Genomic DNA, 15844 nt, shown 5'->3' with positions numbered 1-15844 from the left:
TCAGAGTTCCAGGAAGAAAGAAGAAGTGTCAGATATTATCCCTGACTCCAAATTATTTTCTGAGATTATTTTTTCTCTGCCTCATGTTTGATTACTTCTTTTGTTCATTGAAAGCTTGTTACTATACTGAATACATGGTTTATAAACCTCCTCCCTTCTTTCTGGCATCCTGACAGCAGTGTGGAGGATGGATTTGTGAAGAATGGGATTAGAAGTATGGAAGTCAGTTAGAAGAATATAAGAATAATCTATTTGACAGATGATAACTAAACCTGTAGCAGTAGGAATGTGGAGGAAGATAGGTATTTGAGATATTCACAGGATTGAATTGACAGGACCTGGTGAGCCATTTTAGGTTAAAAATGAGTAATAGGAAATCTGGGAAAACTTCCAGTTTGCTACTTTAGATGACTGGGTAAATGATGGAACCATCAATCAAGATCAGGAATAGAGGTAGGGATAAACAATGAGTTAAGTTTGGGCCAGGTTGAATTTGAAGATTTTTGTGGGATTATTAAGTGAAGCCCAATAAACCATTGAAAATAAGCACCCACAGATCAAGAGAGCTTATAAGGTTGAATACATTGATTTAGGATTTAGCAGGGTATATATTTTTAACAATGCTTAAAGGTAAAATTGCCTGGTAATAAGTGAAAGCCAGGAGACTTTTGGGAAACAGTCTTGAGGACAAAGGCTGTGACTTACTCATCTTCATATTTCCGGTCTAGACACTAGCCCAGTCCCTGGCACAGAGGAGATTCCCAATCATTTCTTTCATGACTTACCAATGACCACTATGACTAAAAAGAAGACTGACTAAAAGAAGAATGACTAAAAAGAAGAAAGCCTCACAGGTGACTGAGAAGGAGCAATTAGAAAGATGACCACGGATTAGAAGAGAGTGATTTCTTAGAAGATGAGGGACCGAGTTTTAAGAATGAAGTTACAGTCAACACTTGGGGTCTTGGATGGCAAAAAAACTGAGATGAGTGTGCTGTATGACAGAACCAGGACTTAAGAAGATCTCAAGTATGGAAATCAGAGTTAAATCTCATGGTTACTTACTAGGGGTAAATGTATAATCCTAACTTAGGTTTAGAAAATCAAATGCAGAAGTACTGGAAGTAGATGACCTGGTTTAATCACATTCTGGAGTGTAATAGTATGCTGAGAGGTCAGAATAAATTAATTCTAGAATCTGACTGCCAAGGCATATAATTGGGCAATGCTATTAAAAATATCCAGTATAGGAATGTGGGATATCTTGGTATATGTCACAGTTACAGTTTGGGAAAATGCATTTCAAGAGGAAAAGTTATAAAACTATTGTACATGCTGGGAACAACAAGCAGAATGAGGAAGCATCTAGAAGTCATGCCATTCACTTGGAGATTGGTTGAGGGAAGACATAGGAGGGACATGGTATGTCCCAGCTTCATGCTGCAGGGACACTAATCTTATTCTGTGTAGTCAGGCTTTGATCAAAGAGTGGAACTATTGAAGTGATAAACAGAGAATCTAGCTCACTTTGAGAAATTTTCTATAATTAAGCCTGACTCTCAATGGAATTAGCACTTAGTGGGAAAAACAGTGAGACCTCTCCTCTGTTTATTTATTGAACTAATATTTTGGAGACATCTACCAATGTTCCTAAGATAGAGATCCCTAGGTAGTAGGGACATAACAGGAAACCAGTCTGATTCCTGCCCTACTGGATCTTACATTTAGATACACTTATTTATCAAGTGTTTATTAGGCTCATGCTGGATATTAGACTAGTCCTACCCCTCAGGGACAGAGTGAGAAAGGTTTCTATTCCTGTGGTCTTTACAGCCTGAGGGAAGAAGATATTAAGCAAATAAAAATACAAATCTACATAACGTTGCAGATTAGATGATCGTTTCTACTATGCAGCAGGATGAATTCTAGAAGGGAGAAATTAATCAGAAGAATAAATGTGGTTTGGTGAGCTGTGGAATGGTCTCTGTAAGGATGGGCCAATGGCAGGTAAATATGGAGAGAACAGTATATGAAGGGTATGTTCAAGGAATGGAGAGAAGTTAGGAGTCACTGGAACAAGGTGAGTTTGGTGAGGGCAATGTCTTGTAGGTCTTTGTAAGAACTGGCTTTATTCTAAATGCAATGGGAAACCACTGAACAATTTCAGTGAGGATGGCAATATAATAAAGTAAAATACATTAAAAAAAAGAAGAAGTCCTCTGGATTCTGCATGGAATGCATCACAGAGGGGAAAATTGAATATGGAGGAAATAAGGACTCCATTGCGTCAAATTGATGAGAAGTAATGGTGCTTAGTAGGAGAATGGAGGCGGTAGATGGATTCAAAACATATTGTAGAGTAGGCTTAATGGTAATTGCGGACCTGATTTGAATTATAATGATTTAACATGGGGAGTTAGGATGAGGAGAATTTGGAGAATAACCCTTAAGAACCTAGCTCCTGGGACTGGCTGCACTGTGAGAGACGTCTTCGGAGAGACATTTTTGGAGACCCTATGTTTGGCGTGGTGGAGAGATTGACTATGAACATGAGTTCCTTTTGGACAGGTGAGGCTTGTTGGGATGGCTGTAGACATGCAAATGATATCATTTACAATCAAATAAAGGCCAGAGACTCCATGACATGTCCCCTAGGGACAGGTCGATGACATCTCTTGGTGTTCAGGTGTGCCTTTGATCTGTCTCCCTTCCACTTCCCCCTTTATCTCAGAGATGGAGGGAGAATTTGAAGCTCAAATATTTTGCCCTCATTTTGTTAACAGAAAACTGTGATAGTGACTCTTTAAGACTTTTTTTTTCTAGGAAGGAATTCAAACAGAAGCCTTGCTACCTGTGTTGATTCAAATCAGAGCTATAAAAATGCTGTTTTTCAGATTATCTGCGGTCTTTTACTTGTGGAATTTATGTTCCACATTCTTTGTTAGTACTGAGGATGACCTTAGAGGTCTCTTTTTATAATGAAGATGTTCTCTAGAGATTTGATTGTTTGCTAGCAATCTCAGAGAATTCAGTGGAATATATGTTGCAGACATTTCTTTCATTGAAATATATCATAGAAGAGTCTAATGTGAGAAATTGAAAAAGTTGCCCAGAAATTGTTAAACATCAGTGTTTTTTGATAAGATTGGTGGCGGGTATGAGAGATTAGATCATTAAGTCTGGGAAGATAAGCATTCCTATGGATTAAAGTATGATTAAGTGCCAAAAGGTCTTTCAAATAAATACTTAAATAATAATAAGAGTTTATTATTAAACTCTTATGGCCATCGAGTAGGATGATGTGGAGTTTCATTATTCTCCTCCAACCCCCCAAAACAAGTCATTTTTCTTTATATAGTCTCTTGATCCATTGCATCTACACTTCATGCAACAATTTAGACCACCACCTTATTTCAATCCATCATCTGATATGTGGGCTATTGAAATAGGGTCAGTCCTGCTTTCTGGTTCTTCTTTCTGCCCTCCTGCACACTGCCATCAAAGCAAGTTTTCTAAAATGCTTCTTTCATCATGCTTCTCCTGCATTCAAAATCCTCCCGTCGGTTCACATATTAGGACAGTTAAAAGTCCCACCTCCTGTGGCGGGTAGAACCTTCATAGGACCCGGCCAATCCTACTGAGGGTATTTTCCCCATTCATCGTCCTGTAAACACACCGGAGTATTTCCACCTCTGTGTTTGTTTATGCTGCTTCTTCGTCCTGGAACACCTAACTCCTCCTGGAACTGCCCCTCCTCTTAAGGCCAAGACTGAGCTCCACTTCTGGGAATGCTCCCAGGGCACCGGATCCTTACAGATTTTGCACTGCTTGTCCCTTGCTTCTTTATATCATTACGTATTTTGTCCGTTTGCATGTCCCAGATTTCACATCTGTGTTATTTTCCTCTATTGGGAGAGAACCGTCCTTATGAGGCTTCCCTGCCCTGTTTCTCAGCAACCGTCTCCACAGTGCCTGGATGCCTGGCCTGAGGTCAGTGGGATCCTTGAGATCATCTGTATCTAGACTCAAGGCATTTTCCACTGAGGAAAGAACACAGGCTAATTGGGAAGCCTAGTTCTGGAAGTAAGAATGAAGAAAGATAGCTTTTGCCAAAGGCTCAGAGAGTGTATTGTGCAATAAAATGTGCGGCGTGTTTCTCTTTCCATCTTTCTCTGTCTCTTGTCTCTGGCTCAATGTGAAAGCTTATTTCCCCCTTTCTTGTACTGAATCATATTTTTCTATTTCCTCCCAGAATCTGTTTTCTCCTTCAGTCTTTCATCACCCCTAAGCATATGTCCCTACTCATCTAAGATTCTTTTTCTCTCCCAAATCATCTGAAATTGTTAATTTCGTTGTCTAACCTTTTCTCTCTTTTCAATTATAACACTCAATTTCCTTTTTAGTTATTTATTCCTTAAACTTCATTTTTATTCATTCATATTTTCTTGCTGGGTCGAGAGAGACTTTGACTTCTTCTCTCCCGCTGCGCCTCCCCCCTCCCCCAGGCCCTAAATAGTTCTCTGCTACAGGAATGGACATTTCTATATAAAACACAGTGTACATTCAGGTTAAATGGAGAGATATCCTCTTCTTCTTGTTGTTCCTGGCCAGTCGGTTATAATTTTGTATTCTTTTTTAATATTGTCTGAAGGTTTATTTGAAACTCAAGGTAAGGTTTTATAATAAGTTACTTTAGAGTACTCAGGTCTGCTGATACACTGTATTACCTGCTACATCACCTGCTGTTTACATACTAGCTTGATTTCTGTTATGACTTGGAGCTCTCTGATAATCGATGACTGTTTTGTTTGTTTTTGCCTTTACAATCCTGCCATTTAAATCTCTTATATCTGGAGAAAAACGGAGTATCCTCTTCACATGATATGCGGTAAACAGTACTGTCAGATGCATACAGAGGATGAAGGCTGTTGTCATTTTTAAAATAAATGAATGCCTTTCTTAGCCATGTAATCACAGCAACCCTCTTGGATGAAGTGGTGATTTCCTTCCTTCTGATTAAAACGAGTTCTTGTCCTAACAGTGCTAATCTCATGGACTCTATTACTCAGCATTATAATAGGGAGGGATAAACTCAGAATAGTTGCTCAACTGTGAGCTCTATTTGTCCTGAGAGAGTAGGTTGGGAATGAAATGCATAAAATTTAGGTGAATATTTTTCGTGTCAGGACTTAGTAGTTTCTTCTCCATGCCTGACTGAGACCAGAAAGTCAAACCCCTTCTACCTTGAAAGATTCCCAGACTGCAAATAAAAAATTCACCAAAGCGAAAATGCTACCTTTGTGTTTTAAGGCATGGTTTGAAACTGTGCTTCTATTTCAATTAATTTATTTTTTGCCTTTCCTGCCCCATATTTACTCCATTTACTTTGAATGCATATGGCTGCCCCTTGAGGGACCTCGGCTTTCTTTAGCTGAGTGGCCTGCGCTGTTACTTGAAACACGAGAGGTTTCCATGCATTTTGACTTTCCATAGTGTACCTTGTCTTAGCTTGTTGTCCCTTGAGGACAGAGCAAGATGAAATAATAACAATGCTAATAATAGCTTATATTTATTAAGCACTTAATGTATACAAGGTACAGTTCTACCCATTTTATATAAACTGCCTCGATTCATCTTCACAATAATCCTATGATATAGGTACCATTATTATAATATCTGTTTTCAGAAGAAGAAGCTGAGACACAAAACTAATAAACAGTCGGCTCCAGACCCCCCTCCCCCGGCCCAGGGTAGCTGGGGAAAACAACAACAACAACAACAACTGGACTCTATTTCCCACTATTTTAGTCACGACTTTATAATAAAACTATAGTGATAGAAAAGATAAGAATACTTATATTTGGTGGCAAGGATTGCTTGGCTACGTAGAGGAAAGGATTGATCTTCCAAAATTAGTAAATAAGATTTCTGGAGTCCCCAGAATGCTTGGTGAGGTCTGGGAAAAAGACATTTATTTGATGCTAAAATTCCATGCCCCAACTTTATCCAAGAACATCAGGGCTTAATGTGGACAACATGCAGTTAATACAGAGAGACGTAATCTTTTGCTTCGGTGAATATGCAGGACCCACCAGGGAATCTAGTAGTGAGATATTCTGGGAGTCGGGGGGAAGGTGTGTTGTGAGACGGGAAGTTTAGGAGAGGAAACAATGAAGGGCTTTATATTAAGCCCATGGTTAAAGGATCACACTGATGCCAGAGTAGTTGGTTGTCATTATCCAGTTGAAATCATTCTTGAAACACACCAGTCATCTTACTAGTTGCTTGTGATATGTGCCATAATTGCATATGTTTGAAAATGCAAATCCTAGATGAGTTCCATATTTCTTTTTAGGGTCATATGTATTTTAATGACAGCTGCTTGAAGTGGGTAATGACATCTGTTAATGGAAGCCTAAGTCCAAGGACAAAGTCATCCCTGTGTGTGAATAATGAGGAGAAACAGGAATATATGATAAGAATAGCACTTGGGCTTTTAACAGAATAGCCTTCCTCTAAACAAAACAAAGCAAAACAAAACAAAACAAAAAAACCCTATACTTAGTGCTCTCAATTACGCACTAAGCAAGAAACAGGACTTTACTCCAGAACCAAAAAAACGAGATATATAGAACAATATTTAAAACCAATATTTAAAATTTCAATTGTCCTAATTCCTGCTTACCATAATTATGATATTTTCCTTCAACTGGGTCATCGACTCTCTTCTTATGAATAGAAACCTCCAGATGATGCTCATTCCCTGAGAAAATTTGCTCAATGGCTCTTCAGTGATGTGCTAAATAGAGGCTCCTTCTTGTGCCCTTTACATTTATTAAGTTATTCAATCCTCATAGCAACCCTGCATTATCACTGAGGCGTAGAGCATTAAGTAATTGGTCCCGGGCAGCATAGCTAGTGAAGGGATTTGGACTCCAGAAGTTACACTAGGAATACAGGTGTGAATTGCTATCAATCCGCAATTTTAAGTCTATTAACTGGTTCTGAAGCAGTGTTCCAGTGAGCTGAGCATGGGAGTGTCAGGGACAAACTCCCATTACTCCACAGAACAAGACAAAGATAATGTACCATCTTGTAATAAGATTGCACTAAGCAGATCCCTTGTACATTCCAGATAGTAGGTCAGGCGGCTTGTAAGTCAGTTGAGTTTCACCCTCCAGCTGTGTCCTTTGGTTTTATCAATATTAAATCACACAGGTGGATTACTTTTACAACCTATTCTTAAGGGGAGGGGATACATTTCAAACATACTTGAGCAGAGGAATTTTCAAGCAAGTATGATTGCCTTATATGATAGGAAAGAATGAGGGAAATTAAATGTTTTGAGTGTCTCCTGGAAGTATCTGTATGCCACCAGGAACTAGCATATAATTTATTTCAGTTCATCTGTCCAAAGAAAGTATGAGGTCATAATTATTATCCCCACTTGGTAAATGAGAAAACTGAGGTTCAAGAAGGCTTACCGAGTTTCTTAAGACCGCAAAAGGCAGAGCCAGAACATAAACCGAGGAGTTTCGATATTCAGAATCCACATCGATGATTTCAGGGTGCACAAGTATTACTGTGTTGGATGCAGGATATGGTTTCCAATTTTAAGGATATATTTGCATTAAGCTATGCAAATTCCTGTATTCAAAGATGGAGACTGTGGTCTGGGGGAAAGATGCCTTTTCCTAAAGATCCCTGCAAGGAAATTAATGTGTCGGACAGGTAAGGACTTGGAGATTTCTAGGATGGTGTCTCCACGGATGGTAGTGCATTCATAGGAGGATATGATTTGCTTAAAAAATTGACTGCAAACGAATTTAATGATTCCAATTTGGGGCATGTTAAATTTGAAGTGACGTTGCAACGTATCGACAGAGCCGACTAGTAGGCAACTGAGAACAGAGCTCGGGAGTGAAGTCTGGGCTAAATTATACACAGTGTCTAGATGGAGATTTGAATCAGGGAGTGGATGAGATTTCCCAGGTTGAATATGGAGGAGGAGCCAGGGGCTAAAGAGAGTTCTGCAAATCACCTAAGGGCTGGGAGCTCTAGAAGGAGAGCCTGCAAAGGAGCCTGGGGAGCCCTCGTGGAGGTGGCAGAGCCCCCAGTGTCTCCGAAGACTAAGCAGAGAGACTTCCATGTGGAAGGGAACTGTCAGGTGCAGTAATAAAGAGTATTTAAGAGAATGAAAGCTGAAAAGGAGTCATGTGACAAAAATATAGAGCAAATCACTGGGGATACGTTAAAAAGAAAAAGAAATCGATGTGTTTTATTAATGGAGTTTCTAGAAAATGTTCTCAAATCACAGGCAAAGCTAATGTTTCACTATAGACTGACCCATTACAAGCAATGGAAATCATACTGAAGAGAGAAAACTTGCTCCTAACAGATTAGGTCTATATCACGTAATCATTTGAGATGGGCCACATCTCCGGGTAAGCTTGAGGAGTGACAAGGAAGCCGCACGGTTGGGGATGGGGTTGGGGAGGGAACTCTGAGTGTGGAGAGCATGCGTCCTGGGAGGTATTGCATGGACTCCGACCACACTCGGAATGAGGTGGGAAATATTGGGGGGGGGGGTTGAGCAGAGGAGTGATATGATCTGACCTGTGCTTCCACAGGGTACATGCAGATGCTACGATGGGAATAGAGTGTATGGAGTGCGGACAAAGCAGCAAGACTAGTTCAGAGGCTACAGGGATCCAGGAGAGAAGAGAGATGGTAGTGGCTTGGGCCAGGGTGGTAGAGGTACACGTCAGATAGCAGATGCATTTTGGAGGTGAAGCCCACAGAGAAAATACTGGAATAGGAACCGGAAACTGCATCCACAAAAATTTTTCCTAGTATTTTTTTTTTTTCTGTAAAAATAGCTGGTTGGAGGTAGAAGCAGCATTAAGATGGATGGTTTTCCAGACTGGGGGAAATCACAGCATATTTGGACGATAATGAGAGCTGTCGTAGTAAGGAAAAAGTTAAAAGACAAGTGAGTGACCAGAGGGATGTCCTTGCATAGGCCAGAGGGGAAGGGGGCCCTGCCAAGTGGAAAGAATGGCCTGTTTCTACTCAGTAGTCTAGACCACGACCTGATAGTTCCCAAACTTTTCATGTATGGCTCTCTTTTTAATGTGAACAACTTTCACGGACTTTCTATGCTAGCAGCTGTACTTTGAGTACTCACAGACGAAGAAAACAGAATTATAACCGTATTATTAATTATAATCGCAGCAAAGTTGTATTTCAGAAAGAGGGCAGTTATGCGAGAGACATTTGTTGTTGCTCTGTTTGGTGCATATTTAGACCGATGTCTCCTTTGAAACCCCAAAGATTCACGCCTACAGCCCACAGTTCAGAAAACCTGCTTTAGCAAAACTGCCCAACCAACCCCTTGCTTTCTGAGTATGCCCGGGTGCTTTGCTATTTCATCCGAGACTGTGTCTTCCACACCCCGCCGGGCATGGTGCGACGCCTCCACAAATTCTTTCCAATCATACACTTCACTTCTTTATGTTCCAATAATTGCTCTTGTCCTTTAAACTGCTCATATCGTTTGTATGGTAATTGAATGCACAGCATAATACCTCTGGACACCTAAACACTTCACCTCTATGACTCATGTGGGTTACATAGCTTCTCTGCTCTATTACCTGAGATTATTTCAGCCTGAAATTACATCTTGTTCATCTTTGTTTCTCAGCAGTGGACATTTCACTATTGAATGGAATGGAACTACTTGAAAAACTGGATTCATTTTGCGGTATTCCAGAGGACAGAATAATTAGTGGACAAAATTAAGAATAAGAATTAAAATTAAGAATAAGATAGATTTTTGGCTTAATGAAAGGAAAGACATTAATAATCTTTTGAGACCTTAAAAATTGGAAAGACTATTATTTAAAATAACCAGTTCCAGGAAAGTGAATATATCTGAGTCATTTTTTTCTCCCAACTGCCATTTAAGTTCTGTGCACTATACCAAGTGTAACAGATAGCATCACATTTACTCTTTATAATCGGCCCACAGAGAAGGCATTTTAATCATCCCCATTTTACTGGAACGGGTCAAGCAGCTTGCCTCGGTAGACAGCTTGTAAGTGGTAGTGTTGGTATTGAAACTCGAGTCTGTGTGATCAAGCGTAGATATTTGACTTGAATGCCTCACTGTGCAGGAGGGATGTATAAGCTCCAAGGTTATAAAAGAAGATACAACTCTAGGAAAATGCGAGGTATCTAGGTAGAACCCTATGCTTTTATTATAGTTCAGCTGGCTTGCTTTCCAAAAGAGAGCCATGAAATGGACAGAGAAGGAGAAGTCATCCACAGTGAGGTGCCTGAGATAATCTTTCACTTTGTTCATCCCCATTTATTCTTAGATCCAAATTATCCTTGATTCAGAATGAGAACAAGTCCAAGTTAATTGACAACCACACTGTGATGAGATAACCATTAAGTGGGCCTGGGGAGCCAGGGAGACCGCTCCAAATGTTGAGGAGACCTCGCTTTTCAGCACCGACGCAACTCTCAGACTCTATCGTTAATGCTACCATAGTTCTCAATATGCACCTGAAGTATCTAGGTGCTTAATTCATTTTACCTCCCTTCTTCATTCTCTTTGAGTCCACATATATTCTGAGACTTTCTTATATACTGTTAGTTCTAAGTTCTGTTATTTCTTGAGTATAAATAACAAATAAAAGAATCAATTTTATTTGATAATGTGTCATTTATGAATATAAAAAAATTCTGCAAATTTATATGGTAAACCATTTGTCCAATTCTTCACCAAAGAAGAATGCCATATTTTGGAAACCTTTTATTCTTGATGTTTTGTTCAAGAAAATATGTATTTACCTGCATAGAATGGGACGAGGATATTGAATAGGGAAATGTCCTAGGTGCACTCTCTTATCACATTTCAATACGTTTGCTCTTTCAGCAAATAATCTAATTTGACATTGAGAAGCTTGGAGCACAGAGGGAAACATTACCACCCCATCCTTCTGTGTTTCTGCTGGTTATTTTGACGTCCACTTCAGTATAACTGAAAAAAGCTTTATTCAAGTGAACATCAACTTCACTTTCCATAGAACTATGACCTTAAAAAACTGATCTTTTAACTTCCTTTGGGGAGCCATGTGACTGACTGCCTTGTCAGCAAGCTACTTTTCCTGAAGCTAAGTTATTTCCTTTCCTACAGAGAAAAATTGCTGTTATCACTTCCAACCCTTCAGTAATAGCCTTTTTCATGTATAGTATATGCTTTAAAAAAAAAAAAGATGAATGTCTCTTCCTTTTTGCTTATTTGCTCAAAAATTGTTTATCCTAAAGAAAAATGTAAGGATATAAGCACATTTCATGTACTGTGGGGAAAAAAAAAAGTCAGCATCTGCAGAGATTTCTGATCCAATAGATAGCTAAAATTCTCTAAAACAGCTACTTTAAGACATTCATTTCAGATACCTAAAACCCAAGAAAAATATGGTCTGGTTAAAGCCAGCATTACCCGAGTACTTCCTGATTTCTTTACAACTTTTTCTTCAGTTTTTATCTTGCATAATTTTTCTGTAACATTTAACTAACACTGGAACTACCGTGTGGCGTGACATTCCTCCCGCCTTACTTTTGAGACACTGGTCCCATCTTGATTTCTTCTCTTGACTTTCTCTCACCCTTCTTCACTAGCCCCTCTTCTACCTGGCCCAGTCCTTTAAATGCTCTAGCCGTATCATCCTGCTTTCTTTCTACATGTTCTAACTGGACATTCTCACATCCACGCGCCTAGCTTGAAGCCTCATCTAGTCACTGATTTTTTTCCCACATACAGCCTAGACTTCTCTCCTGAGCTCCCACCCAATTGCCCCCTGGGCAGCTCCTCTTAGATGTCCCACAGTCACCTCAAACTTAACATGTCCCAAACTGCACCCAGTATCTTCTCAGCCAGCTCTTCCTGTGTTCCCGTCTCCATGAGAATGTTTTTATACACGCAGCACTAAGCTTAAAATCACTGACTCACCCTCAATTTAATTCCACTATTAAAGATTCCTCCTATCTGCTCCTTCTCTTCCTTCCCCATTGTCATGCACTGAGCTCACGCACTCACAGCTCTCCTCCAGATGAGCACAGCTGTGATCTCCTAAGAGTGCCCTAGTTTCTTATCTCTCCTGTGAAGTCAGACATTCTGTATATCATCTTCTTTCTTTAAGACCTTTGATAATTCCCCATTTCATATACAGAAAAATCCCAAGCTCCTTAACAGATACTACCAAGCCATTTACAGTTTAGCCCCAATGGCTCCCCCGGCCATTTTCCCCACACTCTCCCCACCTACCCCAAAGGCATATGCATATAAAGGCATCTTTATGTCTTTGGTCTTTGCAAATGCCATTTTTATCTGTTCTTAAAATGCATTCCACCCTGTCTGATTGTGCCATTCGTTTTTCAACAGCCGACTCAAATACCATCTCTTCTTTGAAGTCTACCTGACTTCTCCAGGTGCACCTTCTCTCTCTGCTTCTACTGCCCTTAGAAAGAGGTTATGGCAGGGCCTGTTAGCACGAACCTCTTCCCTTTCCTGGCCCTACCTCTCAGCTCAAAACGCTGGAAGTAATCCTAGAATGGGAATACGAGGTGGTGGTGTCGTTGAGATAGACCTCCAAGCAGGTAGGGTGTCAGTGTCTTGTACTGGGTAAAGTGGAGGAGGGCAGAAGGTGAGGATAAACTCATGCCTGATAACTGACTGCACCAAGGCTTCATATCTGAAAGCAATTGGAGAATGATACGGCTGCCTCGGATGTCCTGAAGAGAATTAATATTCAGCAGAGTACAATCGGGAAGAATGATTTAGAAACATAAAAACTTCATATTTCTTATTGAGTTAACACTGCTTAGTAAACTAGGTACTTCTGTAAACCCATTTAAACGCGCAGAAACTCCGCAAGGAAATAACAGATTTTAATCCCAAACCATCAGCAAATTTTCCTTAACTGATTTATCCCTGATTCCAAGGAGTAACACCATCGCTATATTTCTAGTGAACCCTCTGGAGATCAAAGCATGATCAGAGGTCCCATGAAAGACATGTAGGAATGCACAGTCTTGTTCTGATCCAAAGTATGATTCTGGCTCATAGTATAAGGATAAAGCAAAGATAGGTGGCAGCTCCTACTCAGATCGAAGTTTAGAATGAGTACCTTTCCAGCTGCCGAATGATTGGGAACTTGCTAGAATCACTGAGGACCCTGTTGATTAGGGGGTATATTACTGTAAACCAGCCATGTTTGGAAGTAACTGATATGTTTGTTCATCTTCTCTCAAGGGCAGAAATGGAAGATATTTTATTATGTTATAGGATATTAACAGTTATTTCTCCCAAAATTATTCTGAGGGAAGACTGGGCCATTCTTGAACTTGTGTCTGATTCTTTCTCTGTACTCTCAATTCTTTTGCTTCCACTGCTTACCTGTATATTCCATTCTACATCACCGGTTTCTCAATTCTGTTCCTGCCAGCCCTGTATTAGTTTCATTAAAGTCTATTTTCTGAAAGATATCTTGCTTTCTCAGATTATTTTCCCATAATCCGTCTGAAAACCCAAGGCACTCCACTACAACAGAATTCTTTGGACCGTATAATATCAGCCTTTAAGGTGATTGTATTGCCCACATACTTGGTCAGAGAGACCTTTGATTTTCAACTTCCTCCTGGAAAGATGCCTCTTCTCTGGAATTTCCTGTGCTCTAGCCAATTCCCCATTACCTCCCTCTTCTCCTGGACTCCGGTTTCCTGACTCTCCCTGGAAGCCAACATTTATTACTCTTGGGGGTCATCCTTGACAATAATGTAGAAGCAATAGTCACGGAAATGTACATGAGAGATACCAATAATGTCAAATGTAGCTCCAGCAGGTTCTGAATGTAAAGGTTCGGCAAACACTAGAAGGAACCAAGTAATCAGAGGTAGGTGAGCATAAAGATTGCCTAAAACATGAGTAATCAGTTAATTCTTAACATTGTGTGATTTCACATAGGACTTCAACCCAACATGAAGGAGAACAGAAACGATTTCCAATGATAAGCAGTGAGGTTGGCTTCCTTACCTTCCTCCCCCTCAATTTTTAAATGGGCTTAAGTAATGTGAAAACCAGAATTCCCGAACAAATAAGAACTCTGGGTGCATCGAAATAGCTTTTATGGTAACAGTCGGTAAATTTTGGTGAGGTTGTTATAACGGCTCTTTTTTATACCCCGGAAGTTCTATTTTAAACATCTACTTCCACCAGAGACCCTGGGATTGCAATACACTGTCTGAGATACGCTTCATTACTGGTGATGAAAGTCATTGTGGAATGCTGTTTCGCTTTACAGGCTGCCAGCAACTTGTACAAATATCTAAGACTCTTTTTTCTTCCCCTTTTGATTTAAAATATCACATATAAGGCTTCGCATTAAAATCAGAGGTGTAGAAGCTGCTGATATCTGTAAATATTTCATCCTGCAGGTCCTCCCTGGTCTGGAAAACGACCTGTAGGGAATGTTGACTGGAGCCACCCATTTCTTTATCATAATAGCTCCCCCTGCTGCTTCAAAGTGAAGGCTTCACGATTGTTTGCCATTTTCCTTTCAACTTTTGAGGGACTCTGGAAACATGGCTGGAAAACATTATCCTCAACTGAACCGTGGCCAGGAAAGTCTCAGGAGGGAATTCTTTCCTGACATAAAATTAAACCTGGCTTCAGCATATCTTAGGGGGAAAAAAGGAGGAAAACTTACTGTTGATGTTTCTTGGCTTGATTTTCTCTCTGTTCTTAAAGCAACATTATTTTAAAAATCTGTAACAAAACCAGTCATTTGCCAAGTCAGCCCAAGTGTCCCAGCGGCTCACAGCTCAGGTTTCTCTGTCTTGCCCTGTTCTATTGCCTTACTCCACACATACGTTGCAAAATTTATTCATACCCAAATGCTTTTCCACTTACCTGCGGTAGGAACAGTGGCGCGCTCTCTCTCTCTCTCTCTCTCTCTCTCTCTCTCTGTTGTGGAAGGGATTCTGGTGCCCAAAGTCCCAGAGTCCCAGGCACTGTGGCACCAAGGTCGTGGTGGGACTTCCAAGTCACAGTAACCAGGCCTCCAGGTGACTTCTCCTCCAGCCTCACTTGAAAGCTTCACTCGCCTTCAGAAGTGACTCCTGAGCAGTTGACCCCAGGCAATGTATTTTCAGGTCTAACGAGATTCACTACTTACTTGGAAAAGAAAATCTGGAAGCTGTGGTTGGCGGCCTTTGCCTCTCTGTGCCTGAGGTAGATGGTTATTATGTGACCTGATGTCACTAGTAAGAAGATGGGAGGTTATTTATTCACCCAACGGTCAGATGTTAGAATTGAGTCAGAAGGAAAAAAAAAAAAATAGAATTGCCCGCACCAGAGCACTGATGACTCTGCTGGTGAAATGTCTTGAGTCTCAAGAGGAGGCCAGACACACTTGCCAAATCAGTGCTGGTTTAGGGTCACCCCCCTTTTCTGACATGACCTTCTTTTTTGAATCCCATGAAAAACAGTGAATTAGAAACAGTTTGTCCATGAGTGTGGAGGAAGTAGAGCAAGTGCATTGCCACTTCTGGGAATTTCTCTAGGGTGTAGAATGGTCCTTACAGGCCCTTGGATGTTCAGACATTGGTCTCTGGCTCTGAATCCAGCACTCACATTAAAACACACTTACAGGATTAAAGAATGCTGTGTGGGTCTGTCTCGTCACTCTGCACCCTGTGCAGACTAGAACTCAATGTGGGACACACTCCACAAGCCCTGCGGGGGAGTGGCCGAGTTGGGCCACAAACACACCAAGCA

The 15844-nt window shown here is 40.5% G+C and overlaps 1 protein-coding gene across 1 annotated transcript in view; it reads right to left on the bottom strand.

Moving 5' to 3' along the window:
- The window catches only part of DAB2 (DAB adaptor protein 2), a 157840-nt gene extending 142543 nt beyond the window's left edge, over positions 1-15297 (bottom strand). Inside the window, exon 1 of the mRNA XM_045787323.2 lies at positions 14978-15297. The gene's annotated coding sequence lies outside the window, so the exon portion shown is untranslated. The remainder of the gene's footprint in view (positions 1-14977) is intronic.
- Positions 15298-15844: the final 547 nt, after the last annotated feature.

This window comes from Ursus americanus, chromosome 15 (genome assembly GCF_024610735.1).
Source record: "Ursus americanus isolate L20-20 chromosome 15, mUrsAme1.1.p, whole genome shotgun sequence".
Taxonomy (NCBI): domain Eukaryota; kingdom Metazoa; phylum Chordata; class Mammalia; order Carnivora; family Ursidae; genus Ursus; species Ursus americanus.
This window is presented reverse-complemented; position numbering and strand designations above follow the sequence as displayed.